Genomic DNA, 24,805 nt, shown 5'->3' with positions numbered 1-24,805 from the left:
GCTGCACTGACTAGCAAACCAGTAAAGGTGGGAATGATTATTTTTTTTCATCCTCTCAGACTTCTGTTTTTCTTCAGTTGAGCAACACTGACATGCGCAACAAATGATTACCCCACTTAAGGATGCAAGGGCACAGATGTTCTTACAAGCACAAGCCAAATCAAAAACAATGAAGGCAAATGGGGCAATAAAACTGTACATCCGAGCAGAAAGTACAAAAAAAAAACTGTCAGACGTGTGGTAACAGAGGCATACCTCTGACACTGACTGATCAAAAGACATGCTTGGATAATGGTATTTGAAAAGCTTGAGGTAAATCACAAGGTCTTGGAGAGAAGTTGTGTGGTTGGCAAGTGTGTTTTTATATACTTTGTGTTGTATACTTTGCCTTATAGGTAGAAGTGGGGTCTAGAGCTCTGCAAGGAAGTGGTAGGTGGGAAGGTAGCATATGGTATGGGGGAGGAAGGGAAAGGGATGTAGCAGATAGTTTGTGAACATAGCGTGAAAGGTTACAAGGTCTTAAGTAAGGATCAGACTGGTTGGGAAAAGAATATAGTATAATGGTGTTTTCAAATAGAAGCTGAATGAACATAGATCAATGAACAAATGACTTACCTTTGGTAAGCATTATCTGGTAGAGACATATTTTAGTTGCAGATACCTCACCTTAGAATTCCCCCAGGTGTCAGTCTGGATCCAGATATTTTTCCTGACAAGTTCCCCTGGCACTGTCAGGTGGCGTTGTTGGGCTCTGCGTCTGTTGTCGGAATTGTGCGTGCCGGATATGACATTGCGGGACCTATATAGGTGCCACCCTGACGTGCTGGCGTCATTCACAACTTTCTACACCAGAAGCGCAGAGCCATGAAGGATACTGACACTGATGCCTCAGACAGGGAAGTCCTTGTCCCTAGAACTCAGTTTGCAGAGCGGGGAGGATGGGTGGGTCGGTAAGGAATCTGCAACCAGAATATGTCTCTACCAGATAATGCGTTACCGAAGGTAAGTAACTTGTTCATCTGATAGAGACTTCTAGTTGCAGATTCCTCACTTTAGAATAGATGCCCAAGCAATACCACCCCCGGAGGCGGGCCTGCAAACCAAAATAATACTAGGAAGTCTTGCAGGACCAGACAGGCAAAATACCCTCCCTTCAGACCTGACTGTCCTAGCAGTAGTGGTTGGTGAGCCTGTTCAATGTCGCCCACGTTGCTACTGGACAGATGTCCATGACTGGAACTCAGTGTGCTAATGCAGTGGTTGCAGCTATAGCTTTGGTAGGGTGTGCATGCAATCCCTCTGGTGGTTGCTTCTTAGCCAATGTGTAGCACATTTTAATGCAGAGAACGACCCATCTGCAGATGGTCCTATTCTGCACTGCCCGGCCTTTCTTCGCACCCACATATCCCACAAAGAGTTGATCATCCACCCGGAATGCTTTGGTACGATCAAGGTAGAACGCCAATGTTCTTTTTGGGTTCAGGTGGTGGAGTCTCTCCTTTTCCTTAGAGGGATGTGGGGGCGCATAAAAAGTGGGCAAGGTGATGGACTGGGCTACATAAGCAGGCATAACCACCTTTGGTAAGAAGGAAGCCTTGGTACAAAGCACCACCTTGTCAGGATGGATGAACAGGAAGGGTGGCTTTGAAGAAAGGGGCTGCATTTCATTCACCCTGCGGACAGAAGTGATGGCCACAAGGAAGGCTGTTTTTAAAGTTAAAATCCTGAGTGGGCAGTTATGAATTGGCACAAAAGGAGGAAATTAAGAACCAGATTAAAATCCCATTGGGGCATAATGAAGGGTGAAGGAGGAAACATATGGGTAAGACCCTTTAGGAATCTACTAACAATAGGAGATTTAAACGCGGAGTGTTGGCCAGGTAATCTCAGACAAGCTGAGATAAAAGACAAATAACCTTTGAGGGTGCACAACGCAGAGTTCTGCTGGGCTAAAGAAAGTATAAACAAGATGACCTCAGAGAGAGGGTCAAAAACGGGGGTCAACAGACCTGTCTGTGTACCATGCCACAAATGTATTCCGTTGATAAGCATATTTCATTTTGGTGGAGGGACGCCCGGCTGCCAAGATAACATTACAGACTTCCGGCGGAAGGTCAAAAGTTGTCAACTGCTGCCACTCAATCTCCAGAAGGTGGAGACCGGACAGGTTCGGGATGCGAACCGGACCCTGCAGCTATGACAGAAGATCCTCCGGAAGGGACAGTCTGATTGGAGGATTGTTGGCCATGCTCAAGAGCTCGGGATACCAGACTCTTCATGCCCAGTCCGGAGCCACAAGGATTACTTGGGCCCGGTAGTTCCTGATCTTCTTCAGAACTCTGGGCAGAAGTGGTATAGGTGGAAATCCATAGAGGCCTGAGTTCCACTCGAGACAAAAAGCATCGCAAGCGAGTGCCACCTTGGAAACTCCAAATGCGCAAAACAGCTGACATTGCCCATTTTCTACAGAGACGAACAGATCTAACCAAGACTCTCCCCACTGCTGAAGGAGACCTTGTGCCACCCCTGGATGGAGGCACCATCCATGATCAAACAGGCATTGATGGCTGAGTTTGTCTGTTCCGGCGTTCAGCGAGCCCACCAGGTATCGAGACACCAGGGAAATGCCCTGATGTTCCAGCCTTGTCCAGAGTCACAGAGCCTTCTGACCCCACCCTGACTGTTGAGGTTACCACATGGTGGTGGTGTTGTCTATGAATACCTGTACAACCTTCCCTTTGAGAGAGGGAAAGAATGCTTTCAATGCTAGCCATATTGCCCCAAGCTCCAAAATATTGATGTGGAGCCCGGACTCCACCGGAGACCAGACGCTTTTGATCTCTGTCTCTCCTATGTGACCGCCCCATCCCAGGAAGTGATACATCCGTCAATGCTGTCAGATGTAGTTGGGGAAGGGAAGAGGGATCTGCCTCTGACCCAATCGGGGTTCAAGAGCCAGCACTGCGGGTCTATTGCAGTTCCCTCTGAGATCTGGCCCATGTCAGAGAGATACCCCATATGCTGCGCCCACTGGAACTTCAGGTCTCACTGCAGAGCCCACGTATGCCATCTAGCATATGTCACCAACAGAATGCAGGAGGCCATGAGGCCCAGCAGCCTCAAAGTTATTCTGACCAAAATCTAGGATAGAGGCTGAGACATTTGTATAATAGCCTGAATATCCTGGACTTGCCATAACCTCAGCCGCTCTTCTCACCACCATGGAACAGGACTCTCCCTCCTCCATAGCCACAGTAGGGAGAGAAAGCATGCTAGCATCAGGGGATGTGTCCACACCACTGGCTTCACCCAGGTCTGCACGTCAGTCCATTGGGTCTTCAAGCTGGTATTTTAAAGAGTCCAGCGACCCCTCCCAATCCTCAAGTACTCCAACCCATAAGAATAAAGGTCAGGATCTGACCTAGGTAGCAAGAACTCCTCGGAAGTTGGAATCTGCTTTGCGCGATGCCGGTCCGGCTCCATGTTGGCGTTGACATTGAGGATGGGGTCGATGCCAACCATTGGCACGGCCGGCGTCAGGAGCATCGCAGTTAAAACCTTCCTCGAGGAAGGTTGAGATAGCATGGCCGACAGGTTCAGATCCGCGGATGGATTCCTGGGTGCCCTCCGAAGTCGAGGCTGAAGCCGCCAACCCCACGGGCCCAGAGGCACTCTAGCGTGGTCAGACTTCGCAAATTAGGCACACGGCCTCGTGGAACTCATGCAGTTGGGCAGAAGTGGCCCCGGCTCCTGGAAACTCAAGGAGGTGCAGAGCCGACCCAGAAGCCGGCTCTGAGGATGGAGGCCTAGAGCAAAAATGCTCCTTTTCATGCATCTCATCAGCTGACCGATGGGGCGGAGACGAAGAATGCTTGCTCTTCTTATACTTTTTCCTGTGCTCACCTAAACATCCAGAGGACTTGAGGGTGGGCTGCGTGACCCGTCTCGGGAACTTTCTCTCGACCGAGACTGGAAGCGACGTGGAGCTGAGCCCCGGGCCGCAAGTAGCTTTAGGGACTGCTCCATCAAAGCTTTCAGATTTTTGGCCTGGCACTCGAGCACGACTTCAGGTCGTGGTCGCACTTCAAACACCAGAGACACATGAGGTGTGGAGCCATCATGGACATCATCCAATGACAGGAGTCGGAAGGCATGAACCAGGTCTTCTGTGATGACATCTTGATGAACCAGAAGAGTAAAAAAAAAAAAAAGGCTTTGAAAAAAGTCAAACAGTCCAGTCAGGAAACGGCCATAGCGGTACATCTTCCTCCGATCTGCGGGCAGGGTATCACAGAAAGAAAAGAACTGAAGTCAGCACACTGGGGTGGCACCTGTATATGTCCCACAACGTTATATTCGCTGCGCACACAAAACCGATGACAGACTGCAACTAGAAGTTGCTATCAGATAACTGAAATACAAATTATGAGGGAAGACCTATTTCACATATGGGCTGAAATAGTGAACCTTCAAGAAACAAAACTCACTAAGAGACATGCTCATAAACTACAGTGGCTAGACTTTAGGTTATTAGGCACCACTGAACATGAAATGCTGGTTATAGGGGTCACTCAGTCAAATATCAGAATTGCGAAGTCAGCATATCATTAGGGATGAGATGGGCCGTTGGCTCTTGGCTGGTGTAAGGCATGGGAGCTTTCAGGTAACTTTGACTTTTTTTTTTTATATGGGACACATGAAGATGATCGTTTAATATTCAACCAGCTACTTTTAGAACTAGCAAACCAAGCCAGGACAGACCTATCATATTTTGCGCAATATTAATCTCCCTCTGATGCCAGGGGCAGACATTTCTGGAGGCCCTCAATATTCACATATGAGAAACTCTAGAGAAGCCATAATACACATACAGATTCCCCCATCACCTGAACGTCCAGTGGACTTGAGTGGGGTCTCTGTGACCTGTCTCGGGACCTTTCTCTCGACTGAGACTGGGAATGACGTGGAGCTGAGCCCCGGGCTGCAAGTAGCTTTAGGGACCGCTCCCTCAAAGTTTTCAGATTCATGGTCCGGCACTCAGAGCACGACTTCAGGTTGTGGTCGCACTTCAAACACCAGAGACACATGAGGTGTGGAACCATCACGGACATCATCCGATGACAGGAGTCGCAAGGCACGTACCTGGTCTTTCGTGATGACATCTTGACGAACCAGAAGTGTAAAAAAAGGCTTTGAAAAAAGTCAAAAACTCCAGTCAGAAAATGACCATAGGGGTAGATCTTCTTCTGATCTACGGGCAGGCTGTTGTGGAAAGAAAATAATTGAAGTCAGCACGCTGGGGTGGCACCTACATAGGTCCCGCAATGTCATATCTGGTGCTCACCATACCGACGACAGACTGTAACTAGAAGTTGCTATCAGATAACTGAAATACAAATTATGACGGAAGACCTATTTCACATTTGGGCTGAAATAGTGAACCTTCAAGAAACAAAACTCACTAAGAGACATGCTCATAAACTACAGTGGCTAGGCTTTAGGTGATTAGGCACCACTTAACATGAAATGCTGGTTAGAGGGGTCACTCAGTCAAATATCAGAATTGCGAAGTCAGCATATCATTAAGGATGAGATGGGCCGTTGGCTCTTGGCTGGTATAAGGCATGGGAGCTTTCAGGTAACTGACTTTTTTTTATATATGGGACTCATAAAGATGATCCTTTAATACTCAACCAGCTACTTTTAGAACTAGCAAACCAAGCCATGGCGGACCTATCATTTTGTGGGGTATTAATCTCCCTCTGATGCCAGGGGCAGACATTTCTGGAGGCCCTCATTATTCACATATGAGAAACTCTAGAGAAGCCATAGTACACATTCTGGAGAAGCAGAAGATTATCAATGGATGGAGACATCACCATCCTCTTTCTTGTTCCTGGATTCACTTATTCTGCTCCCACAAAATAGGTTATAGAATTTTTTTTTATCATTGTCTCTCAAAATATCGCCCCTTTAATACCCATTGGAATCCATACTAGAATTATATCGGACCATATTCTGCTGGTATTAAAATTTTCCGGATAATATTGACTTTTGGATAAAAACATAAGACGGGTGTATATATGGCAGATCACTTTTGAATAATGAACATTATGTATTACGTGTCAAAAGACCCGACTGATTTTAATCAAAGAAAATCTCTACCTCACCAATTAGCATGGTATGGGACTCATTGAAGGTTGTGATAAGGGGTGCCTCCACTTGGTTGTCAAAATTAAGTGGATAGTTAAGCTTTATTACGCGACTCTTTAATTCATTTAGAAACAACTCATTCCACAATAGCTGCACAGGGGTCCCTTTCTAGTCCTGAAGAACCCATGCACCAAAAACTTGTTATAACAAGAATGCAGCAGAAGAAAAAATATTGGATAAGGCCAATAGTCCTGCTTAAGAGGCATCTAAGATGCTTTGAAAATAAATGAATAATGAAAACATGGGACAAATTCTGGCACTCCGTATTAAGCAATGAGCAAATAACAATACTATGGTGGTCATTCTGACCTCGGCGGTAAAAGGCGCCTACCGCCGGTCAGAAATCCTCCAAAATTCCGCTGCGGTCGCGGTAACCCGCCACGGTCATTCTGACCCGCAGCAGCCAAACCTCCGAAAATCCGACAGCCACAACAGACCGCCAGACCAGCGGTCGGCGGAAAAGTGGAGGTGACCAAACCTCCACCGTCACGCCAACAGAAATACGCCCATGCCATTACGACCCATGAATCCACGCGGCGGTCATTCAAACGCGGTTTTCCATTGGCGGTACACACCGCCGCGGTCAGAATACACACAAACGAACAAAACTCAGCCACATTGGCCGATTCGAATTGCACACACCTGATACACATACACACACCACTCCCACACACACAATACAATATAAAACACACACCCACATCACCCACAAACCCCTACGACAAAAAATTCAGAAAGAAGCACCGAGAGACACATCATCGAACACAGAATACCATCACACAGAGGCACACTACACCATCACCCACACAATATCCACACACAAAACAACACACACCACCACACTCAACACACTTAACTACACATACTCCACCCCACACATCATACACACCACTCCATGGCACCCCAAAGACAGCCCCGCTTCTCAGACGAAGAACTCAGGGTCATGGTGGAGGAAATCGTTCGGGTAGAGCCCCAGCTCTTCGGCACACAGGTCCAATACACCAGCATTGCCCGGAGGACGGAGCTATGGCAGAGGATTGTCGACAGGGTCAACGCTGTGGGACAGCACCCCAGAAATCGGGAAGACATCAGGAAGCGATGGAACGACCTACGGGGGAAGGTGCGTTCCATGGTATCCCGGCACAACATTGCCGTGCAGAAGACTGGCGGAGGACCCCCACCTCAACCCCCACAATTTACAACATGGGAGGAGGAAGTCTTGAACATCCTGCATCCTGACGGCCTCGCAGGAGTCGGCGGAGGAATGGACACTGGTAAGTTGAAGCTTCACTACTGCTTCCCCCCCACCTGCATGCCAAATCATACCCCAACCCTCACCCCCATCCTCGAACCCCACCCTCACCCCCACCCCCATCCTCACCCCCACCCTCACCACCATCCTCACCCCCACCACCATCCTCACCCCCACCCCCAGCACACCTATTCCCTGCCAATGTCTCACCATCACAACCCACACATCCCAAAACCTAGGCCTGCATGCGTCCACTAAGCATGGACACCCATCACCAAAGCATGCCCAATGCATATACACATCCCCCCCACAAGCCACCCTCACCAAAGCCCCCACACACGAATGCCAGCACTTGGGGACACGGGAACCCACAGATACACCCATATGCCACACATTGAAACTATAACCATACCTCTATACCCCTGCAGGACCCGACCGCCAACACACCGCCACGGAGGGCCCAGAATTCTCCACACCCCCCACCCAAGAGGCCATCAGCGATGACAGCAGCTCTGTCGACCTGGACACCGATGACCAGCCCGGACCATCGGGGACCTCTGGACAGTCGGTTCCCCTCAGACAGCCACAGGCCACCACAGACCCAAACCCCTCTGGGAACACCAGCACAGCTCCCACCCAGCGGGCCCATGCCTCTGTCTCCAGGGCGCGTCAATCTGCGGTGTGTCTACCACTACAGGGCACCCAGGATAACCCACCACCCCAACAACAACAGGGACCTGGGGGCAGTGGTAGTGGGCACACCGGCCAGGGGGCAGAGGCCCAGGGAAACAGGGCAACTCGGAGGGCAGCTGTGCGACAAGGGGGGGACGGGCCCAGGGAACCCACTCTCCACGAGGCCCTCACCACCATCATGGGAGCATACAACCGCTCCCAGGAGACGATGGCGACGGTACTGGCCCGGTTCCAGGAGATCCAGGCACTGCAGGAGGAACACTATCGGGGGTACAGGGAGGACATCAGAGCCCTCACCTCCACCCTGGTTACCATGGTCGGGCTGCTGCAGGACCTCATCAACACCAGGACGGACACTCAACACCAACAAAGGGCCCCTGCCACTAGCCTGGACCAAGAACAGCCAACCAACTCCGCCGGCGCTAGTGGTCAGGAGGCCCCCGCACAACAGCAGCCCACCAGACCCCCACCTCCTGCAGGAGAAGAACCATCCCGCAAGAGGGCCCTGAGATCTCGCAAGAAGACAGAGTAGGATGTCAAGACCCCCGCCAGCAAAGGATACCAGCTGATGTCATCCCACTGTCCCACATTGTCACCCTGTCCATCCTTGAACTGCCCATGCTCCATCTCTCCACAGGCCTCTGGACAATGCACCTGTGTGACTGTTACTCTGGACTCTGCCATGGACATTCCTTCACGTTAGCCCCCACCCACTTGAAACCACCCATCCCATTTTGAGCACTTAAATAAACACCCATTTAGCACAAAACTATCTGGAGTCTGGCTGTGATTTCAAAATATTGTAATTGACATGACATTGCAAATATGTCCTTGTACATAGTGAAGTCAACAAACAGCTGCCACAAAGCTGTAGTCCATGGGGAAACGAAGCACAGGACTCGTAGTGGGGACCCCAGATCTGAAATAGGGAGGGAAAAGCCACAACTCAGTCATCATACACTGGGGCAAATAGACAGGCAGCAGAGATGCAGGAGAGTAGTTCACATTCACTAAATTATGTTTGAATTGTTACCTGTGTCCTATTGGAAGTACTGTTCAATGATTCTGTCCCTGTTGTCTGTTTCAGCCCCGTCGTCTTCCTCCTCGTCACTCTCCACAGGTTCCACAGCTGCCACTACACCACCGTCTCGACCATTCTCCTGCAGGAAAGGCACCTGGCGGCGCAAAGCCAGGTTGTGAAGCATGCAGCAGGCCACGATGATGTGACACACCTTCTTAGGTGAGTACATTAGGGATCCACCTGTCATATGCAGGCACCTAAACCTGGCCTTTAGGAGGCCAAAGGTGCGTTCGATCACCCTCCTAGTACGCCCATGGGCCTCATTGTACCGTTCCTCTGCCCTGGTCCGGGGATTCCTTACTGGGGTCAGTAGCCACGACAGGTTGGGGTACCCAGAGTCCCCCAATAGCCATACACGGTGTCTCTCTAGCTGTTCCATCACGTAAGGGATGCTGCTATTCCTCAGGATCAAGGCGTCATGCACTGACCCAGGGAACTTGGCATTTACATGCGAGATGTACTGGTCAGCCAAACACACCACCTGGATGTTCATGGAATGGTAACTTTTTCTGTTCCTGTACACCTGCTCTCTGTCTCTTGGGGGAACCAAAGCCACATGGTTCCCATCAATGGCACCAATGACGTTGGGAATATGTCCAAGGGCGTAGAAATCACCCTTCACTGTAGCCAATTCGCCCACCTCAGGGAAAATGATGTAGCTTCTCACGTATTTCATCAGGGCAGACAACACTCTGGATAACACCTTCGAAAACATGGGCTGAGACATCCCAGAAGCAATTCCCACTGTTGTCTGAAATGACCCACTTGCCAGGAAATGGAGTACTGACAGGACCTGCACCAGAGGGGGAATCCCTGTGGGTTGGCGGATGGGGGACATCAGGTCGGGCTCCAGCTGGGCACACAGTTCATGTATAGTGGCACGGTCAAGCCGGTAGGTCAGGATAATGTGGCGTTCTTCCATTGTCGACAGGTCCACCAGCGGTCGGTACACGCGAGGATTCATCCGTCTCCTCGCCAAACCCAGCGGACGGTGCCTAGGAAGGACAACATGGAGCACAGAGTCAAGCAACCCACAGGTACGTACTCACAGCTTGCACAGTAAACGATTCTCTATGCAGTGAATGGCGTGTCTGAGTGGCTATGCAAGGCCTAGGCCTGTGTGACGCAGTTGAAATTGAGCCATGTGGACCCTCGAAATGGCGGCTGCCTGACCTGTGAAGTGTGACAATGGGATGTGAGGTCAATGCGCTGGCGTGGCACACCGCGGCGGTCGGCGGGCGAAGACCGCGGCGCGAAGCCGCATTGGTTAACATTGAAGCCTATGGGTTTCAGGAGCCAATGGCGAAGGGCGCCGGCGGTGGCGGTACGCACCGCCGCGGTACGCACCGCCGCGGACGTGACCGCCATTTCCTATCTACTTATCCACTTGCGACTTGAACTTTCACAGGAGAGGACCTATACTGCAAGTGTTGCTGTGACCTCGGTCTGGAAGGGACAATGGCTGCTGCGACTGGGGAAAGGGCCCCTGCCTTCACTGGAGAGGAGTATGAGAAAATTGTGGATGGGGTCCTCCCCCAGTATGCGCCACTCTACGGTCCTCCAGACCAACAAGTGAGTTTATTTCAATATGGATTTGGGGCCACTGGCTGGCTTGGGGGCCTGGCGGGGGGCCTGGCGGGGATGGGGGGCATGTTGGGCCTGGCGGGGGGCCTGGCGGGGATGGGGGGCATGTTGGGCCTGGCGGGGGGCCTGGCGGGGATGGGGGTCATGTTGGGCCTGGCGGAGGGCCTGGCGGGGGGCCTGGCGGGGATGGGGGGCATGTTGGGCCTGGCGGGGGGGCCTGGCGGGGGGCCTGGCGGGGATGGGGGGCATGTTGGGCCTGGCGGGGGGCCTGGCGGGGATGGGGGGCATGTTGGGCCTGGCGGAGGGCCTGGCGGGGGGCCTGGCGGGGATGGGGGGCATGTTGGGCCTGGCGGGGGGCCTGGCGGGGATGGGGGCCATGTTGGGCCTGGCGGGGGGCCTGGCGGGGATGGGGGGCATGTTGGGCCTGGCGGGGGGCCTGGCGGGGGCCTGGCGGGGATGGGGGGCATGTTGGGCCTGGCGGGGGGCCTGGCGGGGGGCCTGGCGGGGATGGGGGGCGTTGGGCCACTGGCAACGATAATGCAGACAAACTTGAACGTGGTATTTCTCCCTCCCTGTACGTGTCACATAGGTCCGCGCCCATGAGAAGATCGGGATTTGGCGTGCCATCGCCAAGGAAGTCCGGACCCTAGGGGTCCACCATCGATGGGGCACCCACTGCCGCAAGAGGTGGGAGGACATCCGCCGCGGGACCAAGAAGACCGCTGAGTCTCTGCTGCGGATGGCCTCCCAACGTAGGCGGGGTGCCTGCCGTCAACTGACCCCCCTGATGTTCCGGATCCTGGCGGTGGCCTACCCTGATTTGGATGGGCGCGTGAGGGCAGCACAGCAGACACAAGGGGGTGAGTACAAGCATAATCTACTCTGTTGTCGCGAAGTGGAGGTGTCTGGGTGGGGGAGGAGGGCTGTGGGTCCCCCTAGGCCAGGGCGATATCTGTAGGCTGGGCACCCCCGTAAGCCCCTATGTCCCCAGCCACCACCCTCAGTAGTGTGTCAGTACAGCCATCCCTGGGCCGTGTCATCCATGGGTGCAGTTGTCAACTCTAGGCGTGTAGGGCATGTTCCACGGAATGCGTAGCGGACCCCAAGTGCGCAACTTAGTGCAGGGGGCATCTGTGTCTGTCATGTCCGCTAACTGTACCGGTGATCCATGTACTCAAAATCTCTTTATTTCTCTCTCCCCCCCCCCCTTTTTGTTTGTCCTTCTGTGCTTGTGTGCATCAGCATCATCAGGCGGAGGAGAAGTGGCATCGGGGCAGGAGGGAGCTGCATCTCACATGGCCCAGGAGGGCCATGCCACAGAGTCTGACTGGACCAGTGAGACGGAGGGCGAGGGGAGCTCCACGACGGGGACGACTGGACCCTGCAGCGACACGGACACGTCCTCGGAAGGGAGCTCCCTTGCGGGGGTGGCACCATCCGTGCCCCCCGCCATTACAGGTACAGCCGCCACCCAGCGCACCATCTCCGCCCTCCCAGCAGCCCCTCAGCGTTCGCCCCGTGCCCGCTCTGCCAGGAAGCCGGGCATCTCCTTCGCCCCAGGCACCTCAGGCCCTGCCCCTGTTACCCCCGCTGCCCTCAGTGAGGAGGTCATTGACCTCCTCCGAACGCTCATTGTTGGGCAGACTACCCTTTTGAATGCCATCCAGGGGGTGGAGAGGGAGGTTCATCGCAGCAATGCGTACCTGGAGGGCATTCATTCGGGTCAGGCTGCCCATCAGCGATCGTTCCAGGCTCTGGCCTCAGCACTGACGGCAGCCATTGTCCCTGTCTCCTGCCTCCCTCTACTAACTCCCTCCTCCCAGTCTCCTGTTCCTCTGCCTGTCCCACCCACACCATCAGACCAGCCTGCACACACCTCAACACCCAAGAGCAGCTCATCCAAACATAAGCACCACAGATCACGCAGACATTCACACAAGCAACATTCCGATGCAGACATGCCAACAGTCACTACCACCTCTGTGACCCCCACCTCCTCGTCTCCCTCCTCCCTCCCTGTGACGTCTACACTCACACCTTCATTCACCTCACCATCAGCCAGTGTTTCCATCACCAGCATACCCTCCACTCCAGTCCGCACACGTGCAGTCACCACCCCCACTGCCATTTACACGTCCCCTGTGTCCTCTCCCACTGTGTCTGTCACCCCCTCTTCCACACCACACAAACGCAGCCACCCACCCACCCAACAGCCATCCACCTCACGACAGCCTCCCGCTCCTGCACCTGCACCCAAAGACAGCAAACTTGTCTCGCCTACAACCACATCCTCTCCCTCCACTCCCATACCCACTGTACCTACCACTCTCCATTGTCCCAAGAAAATCTATCTCTCTACTGCTACCTTCTTTCCTGACCCTGAGCCCCCCCCTCCTTCTCGTCGGGGTAAAAAGAGCACCTCAGCCACCACCAGCCCTGCAGCCCCCTTGACAAGGGTGCAGGGGTATTGGAGCCCACCAGCCCGCAGGTCTGGATCTTCGCCCAGCAGCAAGGGGACAGCCAGCCCACCCCCTGGGAAGAGGAGCAGAAGGCGGAAGGGCCGCCGCCGGAGCCCGGATTCGATATCCCCCCAGGACACTAGCCAGCCACCGTCAACAGCCACAACTCCAAAGGGAGGAAAGGGCCACAGACTCCCGACTAAGGAGGGCAAGGGCAGCAAGGCGGAGAAGTCAGGCAGCAGGCCTGCTGCCCATGGAGGACCCGTCACAGCTGCCCAGGAGGAGCCCGCAACCCCCATAGCCGCTGCCCCGGGAGGAACCGGCACAGCTGCCCCGGGAGAGCCCACCACCCCCATAGCCGCTGCCCAGGGAGGACCCAGCCCAGCTGGCCAGGAGGGCCCCACCACCCACAGCCCAGGTGGGCATTGAAGGAGCACCATCCCCGCTGCCCAGGAGGGCACCACCAGGCAATGAGCAGTTGGCCATAGAATGGCCGCCGTCTCCAGCACCGCTCCGCTGGGGCCCGCCGTCTCAAGAACCGCTGAACTGGGCCCCGCCGTCTCCAGCACCGCTCCGCTGGGGCCCGCCGTCTCAAGAACCGCTGAACTGGGCCCGCCGTCTCCAGCACCGCTCCGCTGGGGCCCGCCGTCTCAAGAACCGCTGAACTGGGCCATTCAAGGCAAGAACCGCTGAACAGGGCCCCGCCGTCTCCAGCACCGCTCCGCTGGGGCCCGCCGTCTCAAGAACCGCTGAACTGGGCCCTTCAAGGCAAGAACCGCTGAACTGGGCCCTTCAAGGCAAGAACCGCTGAACTGGGCCCCGCCGTCTCCAGCACCGCTCCGCTGGGGCCCGCCGTCTCAAGAACCGCTGAACTGGGCCCTTCAAGGCAAGAACCGCTGAACTGGGCCCTTCAAGGCAAGAACCGCTGAACAGGGCCCCGCCGTCTCCAGCACCGCTCCGCTGGGGCCCGCCGTCTCAAGAACCGCTGAACTGGGCCCTTCAAGGCAAGAACCGCTGAACAGGGCCCGCCGTCTCCAGCACCGCTCCGCTGGGGCCCGCCGTCTCAAGAACCGCTGAACTGGGCCCTTCAAGGCAGGAACCGCTGGCCCTTTGGCAGACGTGGCAGGGCAGGATCTGTCTCGGGCAGGGCTGCAGGATGTCCTCTGGCCAACATGCCTCCTCCAGTGGCAGTGGAGTCTGTTATGGACTGCTTGGACTGTGGCTTTGCCCTCCCCAGGATGGCCCAGTGGGCAGGCCACCCACTGTATGGACTGTGGCTTTGCTCTCCCCAGGATGGCCCAGTGGGCAGGCCACCCACTGTATGGACTGTTTGGACTGTGGCTTTGCTCTCCCCAGGATGGCCCAGTGGGCAGGCCACCCACTGTATGGACTGTATGGACTGTGGCTTTGCTCTCCCCAGGATGGCCCAGTGGGCAGGCCACCCACTGTATGGACTGTGGCTTTGCTCTCCCCAGGATGGCCCAGTGGGCAGGCCACCCACTGTATGGACTGTTTGGACTGTGGCTTTGCTCTCCCCAGGATGGCCCAGTGGGCAGGCCACCCACTGTATGGACTGTTTGGACTGTGGCTTTGCTCTCCCCAGGATGGCCCAGTGGGCAGGCCACCCACTGTATGGACTGTATGGACTGTGGCTTTGCTCTCCCCAGGATGGCCCAGTGGGCAGGCCACCCACTGTATGGACTGTTTGGACTGTGGCTTTGCTCTCCCCAGGATGGCCCAGTGGGCAGGCCACCCACTGTATGGACTGTTTGGACTGTGGCTTTGCTCTCCCCAGGAAGGGCCAGTGGTCATGGAGTCCCCTCGTGGATCTGGCGTCGTGTACTCAAGTGGCTGAGGTGCCCCCCCTTCCCTTCCCCCTGAGGTGCCTGTCCTTTTTTCTTTCTGATGCCCCTGCAATGTTCTCTCCGTGGAGTTCTTGTCGTGGGACTGGGCCTTGCCCCTTTGCTCAGGACCCCTGTGGTCCACGGACAGTGGTTGGACTACATTTAGTGGCTGTATATATTTTGTACATAGTTTATTTATTTATTTGGATTACTGCTGTCCATTTTTCAATATATCTGCCCGTTTGAGATCTCTTCTTTTGGTCTTTGCATTATTTCGGAAGGGGGGGGTTTGTGGGTTGTGACAGTGATCTGTGGGAATGCATTGATGTGTGTGTTGTAGTGGGTGTGGGTGGGTGGGTGTGTGCCGGTAATCTTTGCCCTCCCCTGTGTCGTAGGTGCAGTACTCACCGATGTCTTCCGCGCCGCCGGGCGTGCTCCTGGTACAGGAGCAGGTATAGGAGTGCGGGGATGACCTGCAACTCGGGTTCCATACTGCCGGAATCTCGCGTGCTGTATGTGGAGGTGAGCGTTTTCCCGTTCGTAGTCTGTTTCCGCCGTGTTTTTATCGGCGGGGCTCCCGCCCCGGAAAAGGTGGCGGATTGGTGGGTCGTGATAGGGTGGGCGGTACATTGTCTGCCGCCTGGCTGTTGGCGGGGACCGCCGCGCTGTTTGTTTGTTCCGCCGTGGCGGGCGGAGTGTTAATGCGGCGGGCTGTGTTGGCGGTTCCCGCCAGGGTCAGAATTGCATATTTTGGACCGCCGGCCTGTTGGCGGGTTGGCCGCCGCTTTATCACCGACCGCCAGGGTCAGAATGAGGGCCAATATCTGCAATGACGTGCATATCCTGCAACGTGGTCAAAGGCCGATTTATATTAAGAAAACTGCACCACTTCTATAGAGGAGATTCAGTAATGTTTGAGAAAGTGTGTATTTATCAAATCTGCATGATGTGGGGGCCGCAATTAAGATTTCCCCATCACACAGATACAGCTAGCTAGAGTACTTTAAGGTGGTAGGGCCCGACTTATAGCCTCAAAACTCTATAGAAAAATAAGCTAACATTATTATCTCAGTCTTGCTCATATTAATGTACTTATTTGATCATGCTGGTTGGTTTACCGCAGTCATCAAAACACACTTCTAGAGTCATATGTGGCAGCACACAAGGGGTAATGTCCGGGATAATCCTGTGGGATCAGTGGGCCCTCTCAGCTCACAAGAGCTCCTGAGTAAGTTCGGAGGGGACCTCCATATACTTTGCAGCCCCCCCTCAAGTTTACTTACGCCACTGTATTGAATGCTTTAAATCTTGAGCATGGCATGGAATGACAAATTTCCTAGTAAACATGAAGGAAAATTTCAGTTCTATTAAGGACACGAAGGAGAGGATTATGCCTTGCTTTCTTCCTTTATTTTATACAGCAGCTTCAACATAAACCATAACAAAAAACTACTGTTCCCATCAAACCTAGGCAAAAGAATTGCAAGTCCCATGACCAATGAGCCAGTCCTCATTCAGTGCCATCCTTGTGACGTCCTCTTTCTTGGATGCATCAACCTTCCAGAGGGAGGTGGACTGCTGAAAGAGCCGACCTGTAAGAATTTATTGTTCTGTATGCTAACCCACAGGTTGCAAGGGATGGGGACCACTTGGCACCCCATGGGATTGTGGTTGTTTTGAACATACCAATGTAACCCACCTGAACCATGCTGACCTGTAACGTTTGTTTGTTTGTTCCGCCTGCCCATGCCGCTGCCAGCATGCTTTCAGCTTCCTCTGATAACTCTGTGACTCCCCAGCGTTGCCTGAAATCCGTAAGGCCATAAGCGGCAGTCAGCCTAGTTTCACCCATTGGTGGGACAGTTGCCCATGGGATCCTGGCAGAGATGCGGAACATGGGGTAGAAGGATTGGAGAATCCCAAGAAAGTTCCAGAAGTACCGGAAACCAGACTTGTGACCTCCAGCAAGGAGTGATCAGGACTACCTTGGCCTTCTGCCTTCAAACATGTGCTGTCAATCTTGTAATGAGGGGAAACTCATACCCTTGTTCCTTTGACCAATCCTGCAGAAATGCATCAGTCTCTGTCGCCAGAGGATCCGGCCTCCAACTGAAGAAACAAGGAACTTGGTGATCCAGCCTGGACGCAAACAGGTATATTGAGAATGGGCCCCAAAGTGCGTCCAAAAGTTGGGAAATTGTTTGAATCGAATTTTTTAAGAATTAATGCTTTCTAGCAAGCAACTAGCACTCAAAGGGTTAAAAAAAAAAGGTCACACTGGAAAGGTACAAAGACCAGAGTTCAGGCCACCCACAAGGTAACACTGCCACACTTACTTTCAGAAGTGTTTCTTGAAACAGGAAATTGGTCCACAGCACCAGCCAAGGGTTCAGAGGCTCTGATTTGCCTCTTGGGGTCTGGGACTACAGCTCCCACAGTGCACCTCTTCAACTTATGGAGTTGCTCCAAACAACTCCAAACTTCTGGAGGTCCAGAGGTCCTTTTTGGGTCATTGACATATCCACAACTTGATCCAAGGTTCCAGAAGCTGAGTTGCTCCATGGGAGTTGGGACTACAATTCCCAGAATGCACCTGGTCAGACTCCTCAGATGGCCACTGGACGATGGTCAGCTGGGCTCTGCTTGCAGGACTTGATGCAGGGGACTCTGGGCAGCTCCTTTGTATCTGTAGCAAATAGGGAGTCCCTTCTTGAAGCAGTAGAACACAGGCAAAGTCCTTTTAGGGGGAAGTCCAAGTGTGCAGCTGGTGCAGTCCTTTAGAGTGCAGTGTCCAGGTACAGGTCAGGGGTCCAGCAGGGCAGTCCTTTTTCTGATGTTCTTCCTTTTTGTGATCTGGTAGGGAACTGAGGTGTGGGTGCAGCTCTGCCATATTTATCCTTGCTCCTGGGTGAAAAACAGGAAACACAGGGGGTCCTGGTTCTCCAATCAGGTGCAGGGTCCTTACCCCTGTGATAACCACTTCCTGGGAAGTGTGGCAGAAATCCCAGGGAGCAACATTCCTTAAAAATCCATCATGGCTGAAAGTGATGTTTGGAGGTTACAACTGGTTAAGTCTAACCACTGGTGTGGCTAAAAATCCTAAACACACCCCTCTCCTAATCTAATCAGGGGGCACCAATTTGTCTGGGTTTGCAGGGTGTGAGGGAAGTGCCGGGTAACTCCAAATGTCCTTCCCTGCCTTTGAAGACTAGTTTGGCAGCCCTCCCCCTTCCTGCCTCTCCATCTGCTGAGGGAAGTTCTCCTCCCCCAGGCACATCTCTTTGTGTTCAGCCCAGGCTACTTCACACCTCATCAAGGCAGCCTGGCCAGGCTGCCAGAGGCTGGCCAATCAGAGCAAAGCACTAAAGGGCTGAAGTTGGCAACTTTTTAGATAAAGTTTAAAACTCTTTACCTGAACACGTTATATTAAATCCAACAATTGTAAGTTATGGGATGTATTATAACAATTAATTGTATACCAAACTTGAGGTATCTGACACTTAAGAGGACTTTATAAATTAAAATAAAGTCTCCCCATTCTAGCCTATCGAGGCCATTCATTACAATGGGGGAAACACAAATTTGGCTGTTTTACCTCACCAGGGCTTATAAAACTATTTTTCTAAGGTCCCTGCTTACTGGCACCCAGCCCTAGGGGCACATAAGGCACACCTTAGGGGTGACTTATTTGTACAAATAAGGTAGTTTAAGACTTTGGAAGTACTTTTAATTCAAAGTCATATTTGCATGTAACTTTAATTTAAAAGCAGCCAGCAAGGCAGACCTGCCTTTAAAATGACACTGGGCACCTCAGCAGTGCAAGCCAAGTAGCTTGGCATTAAATGAGGACTGGCTCATTGGCCATGGGACTTGTAGTTCTTTTCCCTAGGTTTCATGGGAAAAGTAGTTTTTTGTTATGGTTTATGTTGAAGCTGCTACATGAAATAAAGGAACAAATCAAGGCATAATCCTCTCCTCCAGTCCTGACATAGAATTCATTCACCCTTTATCTGGGACTGTCTACACATATCGTTAGTGTGGTTAATATGTCTGACAAAACTACACTCAAAAGGGGGAGTAGGCAGGACTGTCCCCTCTCAGCTCAGTTATTTGCTCTTTACTTAAAACCCTTTCTAAGACATATTAAAGCGTCCTGATATACCTACCATAATCTTGAATGGGACAGAAGTAAAAACAAATGCTGCCTACGCTGACGATGTGTCCATATACCAGACATAGCAATTACATCTATAGAGTTTGTAGCTGCCAAATTTGAGAACAGATCTGTTTTTTTTAATCACAATGGAAGTTGTATATGTTCATTTACATTACGTGCAAGAAACCACTTACTAAGAGTATGGAACTTACACCAAGGTTGGAAGAGATGTACAAATATATTAAGAACCATTAATTCAATCTTTCTTCTCAAGCATGCATAAGTGGCATTGAGTTCCTATTGTAATAATAGGTCTTTGTAACCTAGCCAAGATAAAAATGTCACCACAATTCTCATATCTATTTTGGCCACTTGTCTAATGTTACAGCAAGGTTTTCTTTAAAAGACTCGATTCATCTTACAATTGCTTTATTTAGGGGTACAAAACATCAAGAAGGGCAATTAGACTTGTACAGCTACCAACCAATAAGGGAGAAAAGGTCTCTTCTCTTGGGTCACTTTTGCCTCAAGTCTTTCTATTGTTCTGGTCGGACAAGTCCCTCCTGGCCTCTATCCAGAATTGTCCAGCCATATGGGCTTTGTTCAGCCCTCTAATTACTAAGAAACAAATTAGGGCACTGTCAGTAAAAGTTCACATTTGGCAGGTGTAGGAAGCTGGCTCTGTATATACTATATCAAAGTGAGGTATGGTGTGCACAGAGTCCAGGGGTTCCCCGGAGGCTTTACAGACGCTAAAGTGGATAATACTAATGCTCTCTTTTGTGGTAGTCTGGTCGAGTAGTTAGGCTTATCAGAGGGTAGTGCTAAGCATTTGTTGTTCACACACAGATAACAAATGAGGCACACAATTACTAAATCCAGTCCAATGTTTTAAGTATCAAAAATATACTTTGTTACTTTATTTTTAGAACGAAAAGGATCTTTGTTGCAGTTAAGTACAGTTTCAAGAATGTATCACTTTCACGTATCAAATGCACTTTGTAATTCACAGATATACAACAGAATTCAGGTAAATAATACATTTCAATATCAAAAGTAGTTATTACAATTTTCATTGAAGGCAATGCAGTCCTAGGGTGGAAAAAGTACATACACAGTTTACAGGTTAGTACGCGACTTACAGTCCCAGTCTTCAGCGGTTAAGGTGTCCGCAAAGTTTTGGAAGACACCAAGGATGCACCACCAGCAACACTGGGCGAGCTGGGTGCAGAGATCAAAGTTGGTGTCAAGTGCCTATTGGAATCCTATGGAGACTGGGGTACTTGGAAGTGAACAGGTTACAGGTAAGTACCTGCAGTCTCATGGCACGGAACCTGGGGGGTTTAGGTCAAGACGGGGGGAGCACAGGTAAGCACCAAACACACACCATCAACGGCACAGGGCCAGACAGGCGCAGGGTGCAAACACAGTGTAGGGCACTCAATACTTTCCTATGAGGAACTCAGGGTTCACAAAGAGGCTGCAGGCTTGGTCCAGGGGGTGGGTTGAAGAAGACCGACAGCTGGACAGGTAAGTTGAGGCCGATTCTGGATGTCGATGGACTGACAGCTGGGTTCCACAAGGCCAGGGTGCTGCGGGTGCAGCGGTACCATTAGGCATCGGGTATCTTCACCGGATCCAGTCGCGGTCAGGGGTGTCCTCTGAATTCAGGCTGCAGGCATCGTCGTGGTGGCCAGGAGGGGTCAACCCAGGGTGGATTCGAGATCGGAATTGCCTGGGGACTCTCTCTGGTCAGGTGGGCCACCTCAAATCGGCCCAGGGGAGTTAAGTGCAACGTGAGCAGGACTCGCAGATCTGGAGGGCTCTGGAGTACTTGTTGGAGGTTTCTTTGTGGACAGGGACACTGTCCTTGGGAGTTCTTGGTACTTAGGTAGGAAGGCAGTCCTCTAGGGATTTGCAGAGGCTGCTGGTACTGCAGGATGATTTGTCTTCTTGTAGCAGAAGTCGTAAAGCTGCAGACAGGCCGGTAGGGCTGGGGCATAGTCAGTTGTCATCTGGAGTCTTCACTGGTAGTGCAGTTCTTCAGTCCTTCTTTAAGGTCGCCAGGAATCTGAAGAGCAAGATTCAGGGGTGCCCCTAGATACTAGATTTAGGTGCGTTACAGAGGTTAGAGGTCAGTAGTCCATGGTTACTGACCATGAGGGTGGCTACACCCTTCCTGTGTCCACTCCCTTTGGGGAGGTGGGCACATTCCTAACCCTATTGGCTATCTCCCTCCAAAACAAGATGGAGGATTCTGCCAGGAAGGGTTCACCTCAGTTTTGGGCACCCTAGCAGTGGTACCTGCTGGGGTGGACACTTCTCCTGGTGTTTACTAATGTTCCTGCCGGACCTGCTGCCAAAAGAGGGGCTAGTGCAGGGGGTGGGCATCTTCACTAGCTTGAGTGCCGTGTAGCAGCAGAACAGAAGGCAGGAGCCTTTGAAGCTCACCACCAAGTGTTGCTGTTCCTGCAGAGGGGAGATGTGAAGTATCCCCACCCAGAGCAGGCTTTGTCCCCTACCTCAGAGAACACAAAGGCTCTCACCCCATGGGGTCAGAAACTTGTCTGTCAGTGGCAGGCTGGCATAGACCGATCAGCTACAAACATGAGAGTTGGGTAAATTTCAGTGGGGATCTCTAAGATGCCCTTTGTGTGCATTTTACAATAAATGCAACACTGACATCAGTATTGGTTTATTGAGCTGAGAAGTTTGATACCAAACTTCCCAGCATTCAGTGACGCCATCATGGAGCTGTGGAGTTTGTAATGACCAACCCCCAGCCCATGTACTCAATATGGCTACACTGCACTTACAAGGTCTAAAAATGGATGTAAACACTGTGGGGGCATATTGCTCATGCAGCTATGCCCTCACCTGTGATGTTGTGCACCCTGCCTTAGGGCTGTAAGGCCTGCTAGAGGGGTGACTTACCTATGCCAAAGGCAGTGGTTTGTGGGCATGGCACCCAATGTGGGATGCCATGTCGACTTTACCTTTTTCTCCCCACCAACACACAACACCAACACACATGGCATAGTGCATGTGTTTGGTGAGGGGTCCCTTAATGTGGCACAATACATGCTGCAGCCCTTAGGGACCCTCCATGGCTACAGGGCCCTTGGTACCAATGGTACCTTTTACAAGGGACCTAGCTGAGGTTTGCAGGATCCAGCATACACTCAGTCAAGTTAGCATCAGATAACAGGGGTGGGGGGGGGGGGGAGGGGGGGTGGTGACCATGCCAAAAGGGGCACTTTCCTACACAACCCCCTCCCGAACCTGGAAAGTCCATCTCCATTGGCATAGGCAGCCGCAGGTCTGTGTTCTACTGTAAAGTCCATTCCCTGTATGTAGAAAAATCACCTCAAAAGTTTAGAGTTCTGGCCTTTCATCTGCATAAACCACCTGAGAGGTCTGTGGTCAGTTTGAACAATGAAGTGAGTATCAAACAAGTGTGGTCTCTACTTATTCAGGGACCAAACCACAGCAAATGCCTCCCTCTCAATGGCACTCCAAGGCTGTTCTATAGGAAGGGAGTAACCTCCTGCTAATAAAAGCAACAGGCTGGTCATGGCCATCCTCATTGGTTTGGGACAGGACTGCTCCTATCCCATGTTCAGAGGCATCTGTCTGCACAATGAACTGCTGATAGTCTGGAACTTGTGCTGAGCACAGTGGCTCCTTCAGGGTGTCAAAGGCCTTTTGACAACTAACTGTCTTGTTTACGTTTCTGGGCATCTTCTTGGAGGTGAGTTTTGTGAGGGGGGGTCACAATGGACCCATATCACTTCACAAATCTCCTGTAATATCCAGTCAAGCCAAGGAATGTACTTACTTGAGCCTGGGTGGTAGGAGCTTCTCAGTCCAGAATTGTATGGATCTTGGGCTGTAATGGTTGAACATGGCCTCCATCTACAAGGTGGCCTAAGTATACAACAGTGCCCCGCCCTATCTGGCATTTGGATGCCCTAATAGTGAGGCCTGCAGATTGCAGGGTGTACAAAACCTTCACCAGGTGGACCAGAAGATCCTGCCAGGTGGAACTAAAGACAGCAATATCATCTAGATATGTTGCACTAAAGGTCTCCAATTCAACAAGGACCTGATTCACCAACCTTTTGGAAGATGGCAGGGGCATTCTTTAAACCAAAGGGCATAACAGTGAACTGATAATGCCCATCAGGTGTTGTGAATGCTGTCTTTTCTTTTGCTCCTGGCGCCACGTGAACTTGCCAGTACCCTGCAGTTAAGTCAAAGGTACTGAGAAACTTTGTTGCACCTAACTTGTCTATCAGCTTATCAGCCCTGGGTATGGGATGAGCCTCTGTTTTGGTGACATAGTTGAGACCTCTGTAATCCACACATAACCTCATTTCTTTCTTTCCACCCTGGGGTGGAGGCTTGGTGCTAGCCCAGGGGCTGTCAGAGGGTTCAATAACCCCTAAATCGAGCATCCTGTTGACTTCAACTTTGATGCGCTCCCTAACTTGGTAAGACTGCTGATAAATCTTAGATTTGACAGGCAAGCTGGCTCCAGTGTCCACATTATGGGTACACCAGTGTTGTCTGTCCAGGGGTTAAGGAGAAGAGCTCTGCAGTCAGCCTGCTGTTGGGCAGTGAGGGTGTCTAAGTAGACAACTCCAACAACTGATCCATCTTTAGGACTGCAATAGATGAGATCAGGGAAAGGTTCACTCTGTTTCCTGATCCTCATCAGTAACCATCAGCCCTGTCACAGGAAAGTTATAGGCAGTTCACATGGATCACCCTCTTGGGTGTCCTGCTAGTGCCCAGGTCTACCAAGTAGGTGACCTCACTTTTCTTTTCAAGGATAGGGTAAGGGCCACTCCATGTGTCCTGAAGTGCCCTTGGGGCTGCAGGTTCCAGAACCTACACCGTCTGCTCTTGTTTGAACTCTACTAGTGCAGCCTTTTGGTCGTACCACTGCTTCTGGACCTGTAGGCTGGCCTTAGGGTTGTTGGATGCTTTCTCCATGTACTCTGCCACCCTGGAATGTAGGCCCCTTACATAGTCCACCACATCCTGCTTAGGTTTGTGGAGAGGTCTCTCCCAACCCTCCTTCAGAAGATCAAGTGTTCTCCTAACAGGATGGCCAAACAGAAGCTCAAATGGGGAAACCCTACTCCCTTCTGAGGCACTGCTCTGTAGGTGAAAAACAGGCATGGCAAAAGGACATCCAATCTCCTTTTGAGCTTTTCAGGGAGTCCCCTGATCATACCTTTCAATGTCTTGTTGAACCTTTCAACAAATCCATTGGTTTGTGGGTGATAAGGTGTTGTGAACCTGTGGGTCACCCCACACTCATTCCACATGTTTTAAGTAAGCTGACATGAAGTTGGCGCCTCTGTCACAAACCACCTCCTTAGAAAACCCTACCCTGGTAAAGATACAATTGAGGGGCTTAGCTACTGCAGGGGCTGTAGTAGACCTAAGGAGAATTGCTTCAGGATACCTGGTATAATATGATCCACTACTACCAGTATATTTTGGTTTCCTGAG

The sequence above is a fragment of the Pleurodeles waltl genome, chromosome 9, assembly GCF_031143425.1.
Source record: "Pleurodeles waltl isolate 20211129_DDA chromosome 9, aPleWal1.hap1.20221129, whole genome shotgun sequence".
Classification (NCBI taxonomy): Eukaryota; Metazoa; Chordata; class Amphibia; order Caudata; family Salamandridae; genus Pleurodeles; species Pleurodeles waltl.
The sequence above is the reverse complement of the archived record's forward strand: the minus strand, read 5'-3'. Positions refer to the sequence as shown.